The following is a 20,647-nucleotide window of genomic DNA, read 5'->3' as shown; positions in this document are numbered from 1 at the left end:
GTTTGAAGAGCGTCAGACTTTTTGTGACTTCTTCTGGAGGCTACATTACACTGTATTATTTCAATTGGTTTTCAGGTAAAAACTCATTTTTAAGGAGGGGCGGCATCTATTTTGGCGTGTCACGATAAATTATATTAAGGTGAAACCCTGACATTCATCAAGCCATTGCAGATACCCCTGGGTCTACATTGTGGTTGTCGTTTGAGTTGTTTGTGTTTGGGTGTGGAGTAACAAGTCAAAGCAATCTTCAAGCGGCTTGAAAAGGAAAGGTGTAGTGTGAGTTTGCTTCACTTGGCTAACCTTTTAAGGCCAACATGATCAAATCCTGTCTGTGTTGTTTGCACTCCAACTTGAGAGAGACCAGGACCCCTGCACTATGGCTTTCAAAGTCCCCTGTTTTTACAACAGGGGGTCTTGCAATCTCTCCAGCAAGACGTCAGTGACATTTCTGTTTAGCTTTGTCATCAAATGCCTGCGTCAACCAGCTTACGCCGAGGATCTGAACTCCATGGACTTTATTCACTGTGAGCACATTCTCTATGCTTCATAGCAGCAGCACTTGGATTATATCATAAATTGTAGTTTTTCCCCCAACTGCACATAAATTTTTTGATGTGTTGTGCGTACGTGTGTTGGCGTGTGTTGATGGGCTCGACAACAAATGCATATTCATGAACGTGTGGCAAGTCTCTATATGTATCATGGTGATTTCCATCCCAGTCATCAAGCCATGCAAATGACATCCTTACGTCTCCATACGCTCACACGGCCCCTTTTCTTCCTAATTAATGGCCCCCGAGAAAATCATTTTTCCTCTGAAGAAAACCATTTCTTTCAAGGCAGAATTGTTGTGGATTTTAATTGGAAGCGATAACTCTTATCTATTTTTGCATTGACGCCGTAGTAGCGCGCTTTTTAATAGAAACAGATGGACCATATTATAGTACAGCCACAGTGTTGAATACGCGATTGAATTCATTTTTCCAGTTAGTTTTTAAAGATAGAGGAGATTTGTAATTTATAATCAACAGTGGATCGACAAATGATTTGTATAACCTCTAACTACCAAGCTAATTAACTTTTTAAATTTTTTTAATCAACAGCACCGCTAAACGAAATGTGCTACTTACCATTATTATTGCAACTGTGTGACTATAATGGCCTCTCAAAATAGCAATACAGTAGTTTTCATGTGTGTTTCTAATGCAAGTCGATGACACGTTCTACATGTGTCCCGCAAATTTAACAGTGACAAGCGTACGGCCGCGTCATCAACGCATCGTAGCGTCCTTGCTAGCGACTAACGCCCCTCCACAGTGCGAAGTCGCTTCCAAGGCCTTGTTCATACTGCAGGTAAATTCGTAATTTTTTAGCCCACATGCGACCTGTATCAGATTTTTTCATGTCAATGTGAACAGTACAATTCCAAATTTTTCAAATCCGACCCAGGTCTCTCTTGTGAGTGGATACTAGTGACTATCAGCGATGGCAAATAGTAAAAAGTTGGGTAACAACTAGAGATGTCCGATAATGGCTTTTTTGCCGATATCCGATATTCCGATATTGTCCAACTCTTAATTACCGATTCCGATATCAACCGATACCGATATATACAGTCGTGGAATTAACACATTATTATGCCTAATTTTGTTGTGATGCCCCGCTGGATGCATTAAACAATGTAACAAGGTTTTCCAAAATAAATCAACTCAAGTTATGGAAAAAAATGCCAACATGGCACTGCCATATTTATTATTGAAGTCACAAAGTGCATTATTTTTTTAAACATGCCTCAAAACAGCAGCTTGGAATTTGGGACATGCTCTCCCTGAGAGAACATGAGGAGGTTGAGGTGGCCGGGGGGGTTGAGGTGAGGGCGGGGGTGGGTGCATATTGTAGCGTCCCGAAAGAGTTAGTGCTGCAAGGGGTTCTGGGTATTTGTTCTGTTGTGTTTATGTTGTGTTACGGTGCGGATGTTCTCCCGAAATGTGTTTGTCATTCTTGTTTGGTGTGGGTTTTGTTGCGTTTGACCAGATGTTCCTCCAAGTGGGATGTAAAACGCTGGTCAGTCCCAAGTTCCTTAGATGACATATAAACTGAACTCAAAGGTACCACCAAGCACAGAATAGGTATTTTGTAATTTATTGTCAAATATTTGAGAATAGAGACCAGCCTCGAACAACACATACAAATGCGTAGCCCAAGTTGATCTGAAAACATCCCGGAATGCACTCTCCTCTTCAATATCTCCTCCCGCCCTCACTTCTCTCACTTCAAACACATTCTCCTTGTCTCTTATCTTGAGTCTGGCCTGGGAAACAGAACAGGGAGTATTCCTCCTTCTCGTGTTATCTCTACTCTCCGCATTCCACTGCTTGAAGACCGACACCTTACTTTGCAGACTAGAAAGAAGGAAGAATACTAGCTATTTTGTAATACGATTATGGGGGAAAGAAGAAACACAAAAATATGGATATATGAAAATATATATATATATATCCTTCAATTCCCCCTTCAGATCTTTTAAAAAGATCTTTACCTCTAGTACAACACTTCTAAAGCACGCCCCACATTAAAGTAGGTGCTGTTTTGTTTTTGTTTTTCTTTGAGCAAGCTAGCAATAAAACAACAGCATATTTACATGGATGATAGATGGAGGGAATCCACGTCAATGTCGTCATGGTCAGGGAAGGAAAATAGCAAATCTCGAAAGTCTTAAAGTCACCACTTTGCTAGACCCCCTTCAGAGACATAGCAAACCTAGAAACAGGGTGGGGTTGACCTTTGACAGCTCTAACAAAGATGCGGGTGCATGGGCGATAAAGCAACCGCAAGAGGCTATAATGGCCAAGAAAACTCCAATGGAGACCAGGACAGACTTAATTAGGTTAGTCCACCTGCCAAATGTGCTTTGGAGCCAATCTTTAAAGGGGTCAGAGACCCCTGAAACTTCAGTAAGTTCCTTAGACAGGGCCTGGAGGCCCTCTAAGGCCCTCTGAACTGAGCCATCGGTGGCAGTGTTGTTTGGAATGAAGGTACAGCATTGGTCACCAAACATTGCACACACACCTTCTTCCTTGGCTAGGATGCGGTCAAGGGCTATGCGGTTCTGGATGGCCATGAGGGAGGTCGGGGCAAGTTGTTCAGCAAGTCCCTCAACGGCGTCACGAGTCAGGTTGGTCAGTCTCAACAGATTATAAAAAACATAGTTAATGCGTTCTACATTTTTAGTAGCAGTCACAGGGAAAATAGCACCAATGATAGGAAGGTTCTCGAAACCTGCACAGGATTCACACCACAATTTGTGTTGTGAGGGGACCCCTCTTGGTTGTCCAATTGCATCAAAGTAAACACCATCAGGGTTTCTCATCAGATCAAAGGAGCCCTTTACACTCCTCCGAGATAAAACATGGCGGCGTCGGCGAGAAGTTAGAGAGGCCGCTGAGACAGGAGTTACAAGGGGAGTTAATTTGGTACCCACTAGGGTGAGTGGGGTCACCAGTCTAACCATAGCACAAAACCCTACGGATAACGTTGGGATTCTAATGTACAATCTGTGCTCCCCACAATACCAGAATAAGTCAGCTCGTGCCCAAGGGCCTATCCTTGAGCCATCTATCAGTGTGGTGCACCAGGAAGGGTTAATGTCACCCAATGTGTTGGGGAACGAAGAGGGTCCTTTGAATTGAAAACACGTCTAATTCAGCTTTTGGGCCACAAATGGAAGAAGTCGGGTGGATTTGTTAACAGGAGGGTACACACTAGCCAACAAATCGCACCCTGGTGGCGTGGGTTCAGAGAACAAGGAAATAAGACAGTTTGAGCCATTTATGTCAGTCAACTTAAAAGGGGCGGGGTAAGTGTGGGGAAAAGGACGTCCAGCGGAACAAGCAACACAGTCACCCAGGTTTTGGCTCTTAGCCATGCTAGTCATCCACCTGAGCCATAAGTTGCCTGCACCTCCTCCTAAGGTCAAAGCTACCAGGTCTTCAGTGGTGATGTCATTAGTATACACAGATGTGAGAGCTTTTGTAACGTCACCGAGGTGGAGTGGCACTTTAGGTGCTACAGAGGGGGAAAAGGTAGTTAATGCCCTCTCAAGGACATTCATTTTAATAATTCCTTTAGAGTCTGTATCAGTCAGGTCAACCCCCAAAACAACATAAAAGGGACGATGGGCACCACTTACCAGAGTATGTTGTCTGCATCCGACACCAATGGTTCAGGGTTGAGTCGTTACAAATATAGAGGTTATTACCACGGTAATAGCTATTGTGTCCCCCGTAATTAATCACACTGCACAGGTCAAAAAAAAAAAAAGTCTTGCTATCCCCTTTGACCCAGTCTATTTAAAGTCTGCTGTATGTTCTAAGACATTTGTCAGTCACTGTCGTCAGGAAGGAAGAACTGAGGCACAAGAACAGTAGAACAAGCCTAAACACCAATCCGTCAGGAAATACTACTGGGCGTAACATCCTGCCTTTCGTCTATCAAAATCAGAGTAATTCAGGTAACGAAACGGGGATAAACATCAAACTTTTCACTTAATATAACGACACAGATAGTTATGCTGAAAACAAGCAAGAGAAATTGGATAACTTCGAGTATAAAGGCTGGTCTCAAATAAGGATATACAATATAGAAGAGGAAAAGAGTAATATAGGTAGAAAATCTCTCTCTCAGCGTCGTCTTCTGGGCTGTAGGATTATGTGTGTGTAATTAAAGCTTCGCTCTTCTATGACCTAGAGGGGGAGAGGTTACTAGCACAATCACCCCTTATGTGTGTTACTTCGTTAACACACACACTAAAAATGAGTCGTTTTCTGCTCCCGTTCTTCTTCAGATGCCTCAGGCTCAAAAGGCGCTGCTAGGGGGTCGAGTGGGGCAGATGTAGTGGCTATGTCAGCAATGACATCCGCTGGTGATCTGTCAGGTTCTTCAGCAGGAGTGCAGAGGAAGAGGTGGTACCAGGTGTCCCCTTTACCAGCTAGTCGAAGGGCGTGAGACGTCCGTTCCACGACCTTGAAGGGACCAGTCCACCCGGGCTCCGTCCACTTGCGTTTGATGACCTAGATCTTGACCCTCTCAGCGGCCGGAAGGGAATCTGGAGTGGCGGGCTGTCATCCTCGTATCTGTACAGAAAAACTGGCACACAAATTCTGCATTTTTTGTGTAAAATACCATTTTGGTTTTACGCTGAGTCCTCCTTCCATGTCGGCTGCTGGTCCTGGGCTGACCTGTATGCAGCTCATAGGGTGAAAAACTCAAAGGGCGGTAAAACAGTTTTATTCACGGACCTTCGAATGATCGTTAACGCTAATTGCAACATGTCAATCCAATTAAATTTGGTCTGTGCACAGATTTTAGCCAATTAGTTTTTAATGTTCTGGTCCATCCTTTCAACCTTACCTTGGGACTCAGGATGGTACCCCAAACCTGTGTTCTAGTCCGAAAGCCTTTTCGACCAAGGCTAAGTGAGATTTTTTTTTTTTTTTAATGGTTGCCGTTGTCTGACCTAATCTTTTTGGGGAAACCATGTCGGGGTACTAGGTCATTCACAAGTCATTTAATTACTGGTTGCCTCCTCTTTTGAGGCTGTTGTTGCTTCCGGCCAACCACTGTAATTGTCAACACAAGTCAGTACGTACCTTTTCCCTTGTACCGTATTGATCATATCAGTGAAATCAAAGACTATACATGGTTCACCCTCACCTCCTCCATATTCTAAATTTGATCTACTAAAGTACTATCGATGTGTAAAATCGTTATTTTCAAATTAAAATTAGTTATAACTTCTTACCCACGGGAAAAACGTTAAAACTATGGAATGTGTCAGAGTCGGATGATTGTCGATTTTGTTCCAAGGAGTCTGTATCTACCCTCACTCACCCCCTTCTGTTTCTGAAAAAAGGACTGTGTTAGTAATACTATCACTTTCAGAAACATCTAAGAAAAAGGTCAACTAATAGCCAAGTAGCGGAGGACAAGTCATGTTTGAGGTCAATGATAGTCTCTTTAGCCTCTGTGGTCCACTGGGGGTGTTGTTAGGGTAGGGGACCCCTTAGCAATATCACAAATAACTCAAACTCCACTAAATATGCTTATATTTTATATTGTCACAAATACTAGAAAAATACTACCCTTATGGCGGATGCTTTATCAATAGTATTTTGAAATTTTACCACACCTGGTGGCCCCAATAATTGATTAAGTCAAGCTCATGTTTTAGAAAGTCGAATGATGCGGACACATTTGTTACTGAATACTTTCTATCAGACTTCTGCCATGGCAACTTTGTGTATGTATTGAGCAACTATAATTATTTGATATGCTTAAATGTGTAATGTGTCGTTTTAGCTCAGCTGTTGTGTAGCTGCTAGCTCCTCGTAGCCTACAGGTGTCTAAAGTGCAGCCCATAGTTATGTGTTTAACACAACTATGTGCTAAACCTAAACAATTGAAAATGTGGTATTTGGGTGTCGGTGTAATGTTTGGCAGCTACGCCGTGTCTTATCATTGCACCTAAGTTCTTTGGTTTTGTAGGCGAGACAGAGAGCAAGTGAACAATGTGGGACACAATTGTGTCCATCTTATACCATGCTAGTTGTTTCAAAGATAGGTCAACATGAGCAACCACACCTTGAGTTCCAACATATATAAATATACAAAGGAGTCAAAGGTCTCCTGGTATGAGTGTCTAACTGGTGATCATACCAGGAGTGGCAGAACACACGGAAGCATCTCATCCAGTCAGGGTTTTCACTGTTAGAGCAGTTGGATGTCAGCCATTCCTGTTGTTTCAGGCTGTGGTATGAGCTCATGGAGGAGCCTTGGTAGTGGTGTCGCAGCTTGGTGGTTGAGCCGTCAGGTAACACCAGGAATGTTCCTTCTGTGCGATTTGAATGTCAGGGTACAGTCTGTAAAGGAGCTCCAGCAATCTGAACCGGAAGTGGTTTGGTGACAGGTAACCTTAAGACCCCAGCGAAGCCTTCGACCTTTAAAGAGGAAGCACACAGTTTCTTTGGTACCTCTGCATTCAGAATCGAATGGGTGGCGCCAGTGTCAATCACGAACTGATAACATTGTCCGTTGACACTCATGTCCAGCAGGGGGCCAGTCTGTATCTCCTGCTGGGTCTCCTGCGGTGGGCGTCCTTTGCCACGCTTTTGTGTTCGTTTGTTGGCACTACGGAACCTTTCCTGTTCGAAAATGTTCGGACAGTCACGACTCCAGTGACCAGGCTGGTCACAGCCGAAACAGTTTCCACCCCGGACTGGCTTTGAAGCACAGTGTTGTCCACCACCCGAGTCCAACCGTCTGGTCGCACGTCTGTTGAGGATTCTTTCCTCCACCTGTTGGAACTCAGAAGCAAGGTCACCCAGTGCTGAATATACCCTAGCTGATTTTTTACTAATTAGTTCTTTTGACCTTTTATCTTCAGCGATCTGTAAATTAAGGAGTTGCTTCCTTGCTGCTCTGTCATTAGCCTTATCATCCTCATCTTGAGGAAAGAGACTGCGCATAGCAGTAGCTATGTTTGTAACGTATGGTGTTATCGGTGAGGTCGAAGATTCAGCCATTAATCCTGCTTGTTGTTCTGTATTTTTGCCATCTTGTGTGGAAACACAACGATACAAAATGCCTCTAAAGTCTCCTACTGAGAGAGTGTACCCTGCTGTTAGTTTGTCTAACGTGTTAAGCCAAAGACTCCCACCTTCAGACACAGGTGGGAGTTTGTCAACAATGGCCTGCATGTCTGCAACAGCAAAAGGCTTATATTGGAATCTGCCGCTATTATCAGGAAAAAGTGGATATGCGTGTCCCTCCAGCTTTTTTTTAAGCGTGTGTTGTATGCATGTGGTTCATGTGGGTGTTGGTCAATGTAGCCTTCCATTGAGCCATTAACAGTTACAGGAGACCACAAAGTCTGGCTCTGTTGTGTGTTGTTCAAGAATGTCTGATGTGCACGTGAGAGGCTATCATCTACTGGGGGAGGGCATTTGTTTATGGCAACAAAATGGTCTGGCGTGTAAAGTGAGGAGTTTTGCGTTGACTCATGCATTATCTGCTGTCTAGTAAGATTAGGCCTATTCGGGAGGTTTTCCGCTGGGTGGATGTTATTTTGGGGCTTAGGCACCAGAGGTGATTTACACTCAGGAGACAGCGTTAGTTTTGGAGGAGGGTTCAATCTTAGAGAGGCTGTGTGAGCACCGCCCTCATTTGTCACAGGAGTAGGGGGTGGACCAGAGAGCTTTGTTTCTGTTTCGACCACCAGGGCTCTTCCTGTGACTGTCAAAAGTGGGTATAAAGACGCCTCCGGCTTTACGTCATAAGGCGGTGGCTTAGTCAAAGTCTGGGCGGGTCGTTTGAATTGTCTTACGCATGCGCGGCAGGCAAAAGACCAATCAATCCATCTGTCATATTTGTCTCATTAATCATCTGTTCTTTTGCTGCATTTCGTTTTTCCACGTAATCCCCGTTTACTTTTATCATACGCCAAACTCTTAAATTCTCGAGCACCAACCCTGCTCTTTTTTCTCTTGACCTGCCTGTTCCATTTTCACCAGCGCACACACACACACGCACACATGCACGTGTAATCACTCACACACACACAAGCAAGTGCCTACGGCCCTACGCACACACACACGCACACGTAAGCACTCTCTCTGCGTTTCACTTTACCATACAACTTCCAGTTACTTTTTTATTTTATTTTTTATTTTACCAGACGTTTGAGTTCACAACTTTTCGAGTATTGTAAACTCCCTCTTAACCCTTTCAAGGAACGTTCTCTTTTCTTTTTTTTCTTTTTCTTTTTAAACTCTACCTGCTAATTCCATTGTCGAAAACAGTGCATTCAATTGATTATTAAACAGTAATGATTCATCACATTTTCCCCAGCCGTCATCACATTCTTGTCTGTCACACTCCTTGTCCATTGTGTCTATTTTTCCTTAATTTTAGCGCACACTAAAGTGTCGCCGGGACCTCACAACCAGGGAATCTTTATTGTATTTATTACAAATGGCCTCCAGCCGTGGAATTTATCGTATGGTACAGAAGGGCCTCCTCCCGTACGATTCTTAATTTTAACGCACACGTTAATGCCGTAGGGAACTCGCAACCAGGGAGTATTTATTGTATTTTACAAATGGCCTCCAACCCATCCTTAGTTTGTGTGCACATAAAGATGTCCCAGGGATCTTACAACCAGGGAGTATTTACTGTACCATATGATGGGCATCCAACCCGTTACTCTTTTAGGCGGCGACCAACTACCCAGGGTGAGCCACACCCAACTATTAGTTCACTCGTCAATGAAACTGCCTGTCACGGTAATCGAGACACAATGACGTGAGTTGACCACTTATTTACAATTTTAATGCAATGGCAGGCTCGGCAAAAATGCAATCAATCTATCAAAATCACCAATCTGTGTCTGGGGTACAAAGCAGTGTTTAACTTACAGACTTCTGGGCAGACTCCTAATGCAGATTTTATCTAAAAAGAAAGGTTCTGCTTACCTTGAATTATGTTTTGGCCATGTGAGTCTGTCCAGAAGATTGCAAGAGAAGGTCCAATTGTCAGCGTGTCATCTCGGACGAAGCCCCCAAATTGTTGCGTTTGACCAGATGTTCCTCCAAGTGGGATGTAAAACGCTGGTCAGTCCCAAGTTCCTTAGATGACATATAAACTGAACTCAAAGGTACCACCAAGCACAGAATAGGTATTTTGTAATTTATTGTCAAATATTTGAGAATAGAGACCAGCCTCGAACAACACATACAAATGCGTAGCCCAAGTTGATCTGAAAACATCCTGGAATGCACTCTCCTCTTCAATATCTCCCCCCGCCCTCACTTCTCTCACTTCAAACACATTCTCCTTGTCTCTTATCTTGAGTCTGGCCTGGGAAACAGAACAGGGAGTATTCCTCCTTCTCGTGTTATCTCTACTCTCCGCATTCCACTGCTAGAAGACCGACACCTTACTTTGCAGACTAGAAAGAAGGAAGAATACTAGCTATTTTGTAATACGATTATGGAGGAAAGAAGAAACACAAAAATATGGATATATGAAAATATATATATATCCTTCAGTTTACAGTGTGGCGCATATTTGTAACAGTGTTAAAGTTGTTTATACGGTCACCCTCAGTGTGACCTGTATGGCTGTTGACCAAGTATGCATATCCTTCACTACGCCTGTTGTCTTTATATCATGGGGTACAGACCAACAACACCAAAGCCAACAATGTTTTTCAAATCACTGCTTCGAAGCAATGTTCTTTAAATGATTGTTTATATATTAAGCTGTAATGTTCTTTAGCTGGAAAATTTTCACTGACAAACTGTTTTATAGTATTTTCCCCCGCAGTACACACTGTACATGCTATAATATATTGTAACTGTAATACTCTGTGTAAATGATTGAGCACCTTTTTCACATTTGAAATGGAAAATTAATAGATCCTTTTTGTAACAGCTTATTTTTTCATGCAATTCTGATTTGGTTCCTTTAATCTAATATACTATCATATTGCTGACGCCGCTTAAAGATATTTTCTTTGTAAGTCATGCAGAACATATTACATTTTGAATAAAGATAGCATCCATATATACATGGTACATTTGCTTTGTGGAACTACAAAGACACTGCACCTTCCCTCTGTCTTGAAGTAAAACTGATAGTGTATATGGTATCGTATGTTTTATGAATTACCAAGTGCTCTTATTTTATCTCCAGGTCAATGTGCGGGTGACGATTCCCACCGTCGTCTTCACAGATGAAAAGAGAAGATGAGAGTCTGGGATGAGCAAAGAGGAGGAAAAGAGAGTAAAGGCCAAGTTAAATGGAGGTAAGGATAAATGGTAAAGCTGACCCTTAAGGTCAAGTGCTGATCCAGCATCACATTTAACTTTTTAAAGAGCAGCTATTAGAATATGCTCACTTGCACTCCACTTCTACTTGCTACGTTGAGGAGCCATGTAGATACTGAATGTTGAAAGGATTTTCTTTCCATTGCATCGTTTTGAGTATGCAAATTAATGGAACGGTATGAAAAAAAAGCAGTATTTCCCATATGGCAATATGCAAATTCAATTATAATAATCTGTTCCAGACATCCAATTCTATGGACACAAAACACAAATATTCCTAGTTTTACATGCAGAAATCAATATGAAATACATATTAATGACAAATGAATTAGACAAATTAATATTTAACATCACTTTGACCTTTATTGAAGACTCTTGTCGGCGAACACAGCGATGAGCAAAGAGGTTGTTGTTGAGTCCTTTCTTGAACTCACTAATGTTTCCCACCTTCTTTATCAAAGTGCTGGCACTTGCAACTTTCCTTCGAGGAAACAATCACTAGTATCAGTTATAAGCATACTTGCCAACCCTCCCGATTTTCAGTGCCCCTCCCGAAAATCTCCCGGGGCAACCATTCTCCCGAATTTCTCCCGATTTCCACCCGGACAACAATATTGGGGGCGTGCCTTAAAGACACTGCCTTTAGCGTCCTCTACAACCTGTCGTGCCGGCCCAGTCATCTGTCGTGCCGGCCCAGTCACATAATATATGCGGCTTTTACACACACATTAGTGAATGCAAGGCATACTTGATCAACAGCTATACAGGGCACACTGAGGGTGACCGTATAAACAACTTTAACACTGTTACAAATATGTGCCACAATGTGAACCCACGTCAAACAAGAATGACAAACACATTTCGGGAGAACATCCGCACTGTAACACAACATAAATACAACAGAACAAATACCCAGAACCCCTTGCAGCACTAACTCTTCCAGGGCGCTACAATATACACCCCCGCTACCACCAAACCCCAAACCGCCCCCGCACCCCTATCTCCCGAACTCGGAGGTCTCAAGGTTGGCACGTATGGTTATAAGTTAAGATGTGGGTCAGAATAATTACACAAAAAATACTCTATTGGTGGGAATTATTCTGAAATACTGGCTATAATTGTTGTGTATAGGCTGTGTCATGTTTCCATGCTTTGACTGTGTCATCACTAGTTTGAATTTCCCCTCAACTAAAAAACTTTTTTTTTTTAGCACAAGAGCATTTTAACAATACAGAAAAATGATACAATTAATAAGTGAGATTGAAATGCAATAATGGCTATAAAAAGTATAAACAAAATTAGAATAAAAATTAGGACGTAATAAAAATGTGAATACAAAATATGACTCTACCAGTTGTGTGTATGCTTGAACATATCAGAACAATGAACCAGAAAAGTGAATCAATAAAATAAAAGATAAATACAATTTTAAAAAATTATAATAAAAAATGTGTATATGTATTATTTTTTTAATTATTTTTTTTAATCCAAAGAATCCACATTTTGCTAAGTTTTTATTAAGTATGACTCTTTTTCTAGTAGGGTGGGCAATTGCTGATGCTATTGCTGCATGTACATTAAAAATACGGCTCCCAAGTGAACGTCTTACAACTGGGAATCGGTTCTTATCGTTTACTTAAAAGAGGTGTTCAAAAGACTCAATTTCTTCTTGAACGTCACTTGAATAGTTCAGCGGTCCGTTGCCCCAGGGTTTCCACTAAATGGTGGTCCTTCCATTTTTGGTTGATTACTTTTTTTAAGTATATATTTTTTTATTTCTCCCGCATTTAGAAAAATGAAATGTGCTCAAATACACATTAACATTGATCCAACTCACTGTAGTGTAGTTAAGAAATGGCAGTGGCATTGCCACTCTACTCACTGTGTCACTCACTGTATAGGTTTCAAATAAAACATGAATAATGATATCATTATTATCCTGCTAGGATTTAAGATAGTCAGCAATTAGCGCTCTAATTGCCAGCTGGAGAATAACTCCGTAAGCTGCTAGCTAACACTTAGGGCGCTAGTTTTTAGCTAGTTTTTAGCTAGTGATTAGCGCGCTAGTTTCCAGCTAGCTATTAGCGACACTTTATTGTATTATTTGAATATCTTAGTATTGCACAGGACCAGTTTACTTTAAAACACAATACAAATATAATACGGGATATTAAAGTAGGGGGTCCCCGCTCCATCCCTCAATAGTTTGGGGGTCCTTGGCCTGGAAAAGTGGAGGACCCCTCGACTTGTTTGTTAGGACCAATGTTTGGCCGTACGATAACCGAGACGTTATACAAAAATTGGGGTAAACTATGTCCGAAAATTTTGGACAAACTGAATTGATACCAAAACTGTAGTTCTGTTTGTCTTTCAAACAACATATTATCTACTCAGCTTAGCTCAACACTCAGTTGATCCATTTGCAAAATGTATTTCTGGTACCTGGTCAGCTCAGTTTCCATGTCAGCCATTTTTCAGTTTTTTGGTCCAAGTGATGTGTCCAAAAGAGCCAGAATATGGTGACCGTTGATGGTGAAATTCACACAGTTCTGTGTTGTATTGATGCGAGTGATGTTCCGATCGCGACTGATATTTGCCTTTTTTTACCAATCGGTGATTGGCTTATGAGCCCATCTTTATCACAGCTGTGTCCCAGTGTTTACAAGGCTAAAGATTGTTCTCGCGTGAAGTATTCTTTCAAAAGAGATGAACCTTCAGGGAGACACAATTAATTTCCATATCACATGCAGGAGTTACATGAATTCCAGAAGAGTGCGCGTCTCGCCAGAACACTGGCTTCAATTTGAGAGCAAACCACTATAATATATCAGTAATTCATGTAAATTAGCATTTTTATACAATATCAGTATATGAACAATACTAAAGTGATATATTGTAGTCTACACGTATCTCTTATGTGTGACTACTATCTACTGATCACACTTACCATTACACCATGTACCAAATAAAATTGCTTTAAGGTCGATAAGCACAACCAGAATTATTCCGTACATTAGGCGCACCGGGGTTATAAGGTGCACTGTCGATTTTTGAGAAAATGAAAGGATTTTAAGTGCGCCTTATAGTCCGAAAAATACGGTATTCTAAAAGTATTACATTTTGTCATCAATAATATTAATAATATGTCTACAAGGCTCATCATTTGGCTACTGTCGTGTCATTTCTGTTTTTTGTATTCAGTGTGCACATCATAGATATATATACATATATATATTGTATATATAGAAGACTTGTATACAGTATATACAAGACAACTCTAGTAGCCTGTTAAGTGAAACAAAAATGTCCCGACCGTATTTTTCGGACTATAAATCGCAGTTTTTTTCATAGTTTGGCCGGGGGTGCGACTTATTCTCAGGAGCGACTTATGTGTGAAATTATTAACACATTACCGTAAAATATCAAATAATATTATTTAGCTCATTCACGTAAGAGACTAGACGTATAAGATTTAATCGGATTTAGGGATTAGGAGTGACAGATTGTTTGGTAAACGTATAGCATGTTCTATATTATATGTTAGTTATTTGAATGACTCTTACCATAATATGTTACGTTAACATACCAGGCACGTTCTCAGTTGGTTATTTATGCGTCATATAACATACACTTATTCAGCCTGTTGTTCACTATTCTTTATTTATTTTAAATTGCCTTTCAAATGTCTATTCTTGGTGTTGGGTTTTATCAAATACATTTCGCCAAAAAATGCGACTTATACTCCAGTGCGACTTATTTATGTGTTTTTCCTTCTTTATTATGCATTTTCGGCCGGTGCGACTTATTCTCCGGAGCGACTTATACTCCGAAAAATACGGTACTTGGCGAGCAGGCATTCTTGATTTATTTTCTACACCTTCTAAAACCACAGAATGTTCAGTCACTTTGGTCCCAGTCACCATAAACTTGCGGCTCAAAGACATGAGTTGTTTATCTATGGCCGGCTGCAGGACTGTGTTGTTATGCATGCTGCAAAGCAAATACAGGAAGCATATACTGTACCACCATTGTGATTTCTTCTTAAAGATGTGCATTGGAATACATTGTGCTGGTCTACAACCATGCATTTTCAGTTTGAAAGGTAAAAGAAAGAGGAGGCAGTCTATTCAGGATGAAGATAGTGTCTCATTGACAAGAGCACATCGACATGCTCAGCCAGTTCATTGCTGTCATCCTTTACCTCTTTTGACATTTTCAATTATGTCTTTCACACATCGATAGGCATGTTTTTTTTTTTAATCAGAACTCCTCATCCTTCTGTGCTTTCCTCATGCTCTACCTCCTCCTTTTTTTCACTTCCATATTTTTTTGTAAGGCGGGCCATTCCCTCATGGCCTTTTTCATATGTGGGGGTCAGCCAGCCCAGGGATCCTATTAGTGCCCCCGCAGACAGAAGCAGGCGAGGGGACAGCAGGCTGGGAGAGAAGAGAAGGTCGGCCAATGAATGAAACATGTGAGATCTGTCAAGGACTCTTGTTCAATTTAGCTGCTTTTCTTGAGTGGAGGGGCCACACAATAGGGAGGGTTTCTCTTGAAAGGGGATGATTAGCTCCCCTAACTTTTAAAATGTGCTCATTCATTGTTGTATTCATAACAAAAAGCACAAATCCTAAACCTAAATATAGTACATTCTACCACTGTGATAAAGCCAAATGCCAAAATAAATGCTTTAAAGCAGGGATGTCAAACTCATTTTAGATCGGGGGCCACATGGAGAAAAATCTACTCCCAAGTGGGCCGGACTGGTAAAATTATGGCACGATAACTTAAAAATAAAGACAACTTCAGATTGTTTTTTTTTGTTTAAAAATAGAGCAAGCACATTCTGAAAATGTACGAATCATAATGTTGTTGTTTTGTTTACACTTACATGTTGCGGTTAATAGTATTCTATCTTTATTTGTCATTATTTATATTTTCTGAATAAATTATATGATGATGTTCATCAGTCAACTTTTTCGTGTTAATTTTTAATCTATCAAGATCAGGGGTGTCCAAACCTTTTCCAGCAAGGGCCGCATACAGAAAAGTTGAAGGCTCTAGGGGCCACTTTGTACTTTTTTGTACATTCAAAACCCGAAAACCTCTTACATGCCAGTTATTGTTTTTTTTTAAATTTTGCATGATTTCCTGTCCAGCGCTCTTATTTTTTGTTCCACGTCTTTTTTTCCTCCATTTGCTAGCTGAGCGCTGGCGCCGTCACCTGTCCCTGGTTGCCAATCAGGATGCTTTTGAGGACTGGATTATTTTGCTTTGTACCCCAACGTTGTACCTTTTGCACTTCATACATCTCTTTTCTATTTGTGCACCTGCCTTTCTCTGGTAAAGAAGATTTATTTTCTGCACTTGCCTGCCGTATCTGCACCCCCGGAGTGCCTAACATAACAAAAACCGATACAAAGTAGTTGAATCAATTATTCTCATTATTCAATTATTTATCAATATTAGTATGATTGTTACATTATAAGGCTTAGCACACTCAAAATCTTACCATTACCATTATTTTCTGCACTTGCCTTCCGTCTCTGCAACTACATAAAACAAAACGTAACAAAAAACTAGTACAATTTAATTCAATCAATTATTCATCTTATAATTACTCTTTATCAACACTTATCATTATTAATATTTATATTTCGCAAACTCTAAATCTTACTATATCTTGCAAGAAATGTGTACATATGTTCATCAAACACCATGTAAAAGACGCACAGGTTAACAGCAATTTTGGTTTTCAGGTCCCATTTTGGGGGAATTTGGTCTGGTTCCATTTTTCCTAAGCACAAATTGTATTTTGCCGGTGTCGCGGGCCAATTAAAAATGAGCTGTGGGCCGCAAATGGCCCCCGGGCCACACTTTGGACACCCCTGATCAAGATAAAACAATCTAATTATAGGATGTTATTTATGTAGTTTGATCATTTTCCTCGACTGGTGCACTAACATCATGTGGTTTATTTTGTACATATGTAGCATCATCTACAAAGATACAAATAATTGCTATTGCGACATCCAGTGGACACATTTAGAACAGCTGTTTCTTTCATTACAAAATTTCAGGTAAATTTTTATACTTAGCAAACTCATCCCGCGGGCCGGATAAAACCTGTTCGTGGGCCTGATCCGGCCCTCGGGCTGTACGTTTGACACCCCTGCTTTAAAGTGTTTTATCGGTTGAATTGGTACCTTTAGGCAGGAAATGACACAAGAAAGACTGAAAAATGTTAGTTTAGGAAATATATATTTTTTATTTTATATGATTTCCATTTTTATTTTTTTTTACATTTGGATAATATCATCCATTTCCCAAATGTACCATTGTTTTTCTATATACTATAGTCATATTCAAAAGGGGTGTAACAATATGTTTTAACGACAATTCAATACAATATTTGTGGTTGCCGACACGATTCATTGTTTTAGAACAATACGATACAAAACGCTTGAGTACATATCGATTCAGTAACTTTTTAGCAAAAAAAAAAATCAACCAGTGTGACTGTGAAATAAATGCTGAATACTGAACACTGCAGGTGAAGTTTCTTATATTCCTGGTATTTCTTGTAAGGGAATTATGTTTAAAGGAATTATGATACAAACAAGCAAGTAAACAACAATAATGGCCTGTACATTTTTATCTTATTTGAATTAAGTGCAACCAATACTTTAGGTTGAATTAACGAAATTAAACATTTTCTGAGCTTATTTTTAATAATCAAGATATTTTTAATAAAAGTACCGTAACCAACATTTTAACAGTAGATTTACCTGCTAAATAAAGTTCCCCAACTCGGCAATATCTGTTCTGCGCCCTGACATCGCCGATGAAGGACAGTGTCCCAGGTGTGCGGAAGCATGGATGCCCCCGCATCCCTGATGATAGTGTTTGTCCCTGATTTCCATAGCCTACTTCATCCATCTCTTTTATTTATTTTTGTTTCTGCTAAAATAACTTTTCCTTTGCTGCCAGTTGCATGTTGTTGTGTTCCTTAAGTCGGTGCATCGCTGTAACTTGCTCCGCTGTCACTTCCGCTGGGTCAATTGCATCTTTTGTGGCTTAAAGGAGAACTGCATTTTTTTGGGAATTTTGCCTATCGTTCACAATCATTACGAAAGACAGGACGACAGATGGATTTTAAAAAATTGCATTCTAAATATTAAATTACAGCGGAGCCAGCGGGTGCTCCACTATTCCGCCCATTAAACCTGATAATAAAACATTCAAAAAGCGCCAACAATACTCCATTTACATTTTGTGACTTGAATATTAACCAAGTATTAGTGATATTATTATTATAAACGCTAACACAGACAAACTATGTACAGCAGCTCTGGGATCACTTCCGGGTGTGCCTATGTTTACATAATCGAGTGGTCTGCTGTTTCCTCACTTCCCTGCTCCCTGTAAGTTTATTGTAGATCATAAATCATGGCTCTCACCTGAAAAGTAGATGGCTGGAAATATAATCCGACAAGTTGGCGCATTTTGACAGCCATGTAGGACCTGGATCTGGCGAGGACGACACGAAAAGCGTTGTTCCCCCGTACCCCCACACTCCGTTTCTCTGCGAGGATTATGACATTCCTCACCTAAATAGGATTATATGAACATCCTATCATTTGGCATCCTAATGACAGCAGACCTTATACAGTAAGTGGTGTTTTATTATGTCCTTTGGCTCTCATAAAGTCTGCAGTGGGTAATAATCAGTGATGAAGAAAACAAAATCAAATGTTGTGATGCGTTTTTTAAAATTATTTTACCGTATGCTTAAAATGTAATTTTATTGTAAGTGTGACCGTTATCACATCACATAAATACTTACATCATGTATACACAGTAAAACCCTTATGGAGGTGTTTGGATTTTTTTTAGGAGCTCCATAGGCAGAATTGAACCGCTCCAGTAGGTTCCATTGTAAGCGGACTTTTGATTGCATTTATTTAATATTTAGAATGCATTAAAAAAAAAAATCCATCCGTCGTCATGTCTTTCATAATGATTGTGAACGATAGGCAAAATTCCCCCAAAAAGTGCAGTACCCCTTTAAAATTGTGTTGTCGTTTGTCTTTGTTGTGGCTTTTGCAATCATGCTGTACCTAAAGGTTTTTGTGTTGTAATTTATGATATTGTCTTGCGGCGTTTGCGTTTGTTAGACCTTTCTCGACCACCATAGCTATCTACCGTTTTTGTTTTGATGACATTAGACGGGCAAATAGAATTAACGTGTATTTTTAAAAGTGTTCAACTTCATATAAAGTCTGCCGTTCTTAAATGCAATATTTTCCTTTTTGTAGTTTCAGTAAAATCGATGAATTCCCCATTTAAAAGGATTTTGGATGGATACCTATCTTTCAAAAGGCAAACTTGCCGAGCATAGACCCATAAATTTGAAATTTAGGGATACGAATTGATGTATGATGTATCGATCAATTGCTACACTTATAATATTCAGCGTTGTAAATGTAGAATCGATTGGTCCAGAGTCACCCTTGCCAAATTGCAAAACTGGTCAGGGCTAAATTGGGGCCCTAAGCAGACTTTTATTTGGAGGCTCACCATTCCCATTACAAGGGCGAACAGCATGAACATCTTTTAAGCGTCGCAAAATCAAGAAAAAGCGTCTGTCACGAGTAGCAAAAATTGATGCAGCGACTAAGGCTGGTTGACCAAAGAATATAAATTGACATTTCATTGACATTTTATATGCGCTTCTTCACGTAAAGTTAAAGTTAAAGTATCAATGATTGTCACACACACACCAGGTGTGGTGAAATTATCCTCTACATTTGACCCATCCCCATGTTCACCCCCTGGGAGGTGAGGGGAGCAGTGAGCAGCAGCGGTGGCCGCGCCCGGGAATCATTTTGGTGATTTAACCCCCAATTCCAACCCTTGATGCTGAGTGCCAAGCAAGGAGGCGATGGGTCCCATTTTTATAGTCTTTGGTATGACTCGGCCAGGGTTTGAACTCACGACCTACCGATCATAGCGCGGACACTCTAACCACAAGTCCCCCCCCCCCCCCCCTCCCTCCCCCCATGGATTGTGGCGCCTTGCGTTTAGGCCTAAGTTTTATAGGTGCTACAGTGCAGTGGCTGAGAAAGGTCATAGGAATTTCCACAACAAGACAATTTAAAGCCACAACACAACAACATTAAGGTTCTAGGTTCTGTATTGGCCGTTTTTGCCTAAACTTACAGTTCAGGCACATTGTAATTCTTGTGCAGAGTTCTCCTTGACTCAACATAGTAGCAAAAAAACACTAATAAAAAAGAAAACGATATTAAATGTAAAATGTTGTTTATAATCTACAAAGCACTAAACTACAGATGGAATATGCACACCGTTTCAAAGGGGTCCTATTTTGCACAACCAACTTTTTTTTTACCTGTTAGTACCTTCCATCCATCCATCCATCCATTTTCTACCGCTTGTCCCTTTTGGGGTCGCGGGGGGTGCTGGAGCCTATCTCAGCTGCATTCGGGCGGAAGGCGGGGTACACCCTGGACAAGTCGCTACCTCATCACAGATGCACTGTTAGTACCTGTTTTTGTGTATTTGGATCCTCAAAAGTCTCCAAAATTTGAAATCAAACCATGGAGGCATGGGGGAGATATTTATAAAACAATCTTGCCTTCTTCCAAACTTGCTTCAAATGAGCCGTTTGGAATCTGAGACTTTAGTGACGTATTTTGCCCTAGTTACGTCAGCGGATATCTCCATGCATGGTGGAGGTTTAC

At 40.7% G+C, this 20,647-nt stretch overlaps 1 long non-coding RNA gene across 2 annotated transcripts in view; it reads left to right on the top strand.

Moving 5' to 3' along the window:
- The window catches only part of LOC133634042 (uncharacterized), an 81,778-nt gene that overhangs the window by 6,243 nt on the left and 54,888 nt on the right, over positions 1-20,647 (top strand). For both annotated transcript variants that reach the window (XR_009821870.1, XR_009821869.1), the window contains exon 2: positions 10,750-10,861. This is a non-coding gene — a long non-coding RNA (uncharacterized LOC133634042). The remainder of the gene's footprint in view (positions 1-10,749; positions 10,862-20,647) is intronic.

This window comes from Entelurus aequoreus, linkage group LG18 (genome assembly GCF_033978785.1).
Source record: "Entelurus aequoreus isolate RoL-2023_Sb linkage group LG18, RoL_Eaeq_v1.1, whole genome shotgun sequence".
Lineage (NCBI taxonomy): Eukaryota > Metazoa > Chordata > Actinopteri > Syngnathiformes > Syngnathidae > Entelurus > Entelurus aequoreus.
Note: the sequence above shows the minus strand (reverse complement) of the source record. Positions and strands in the feature narration are given on the sequence as shown.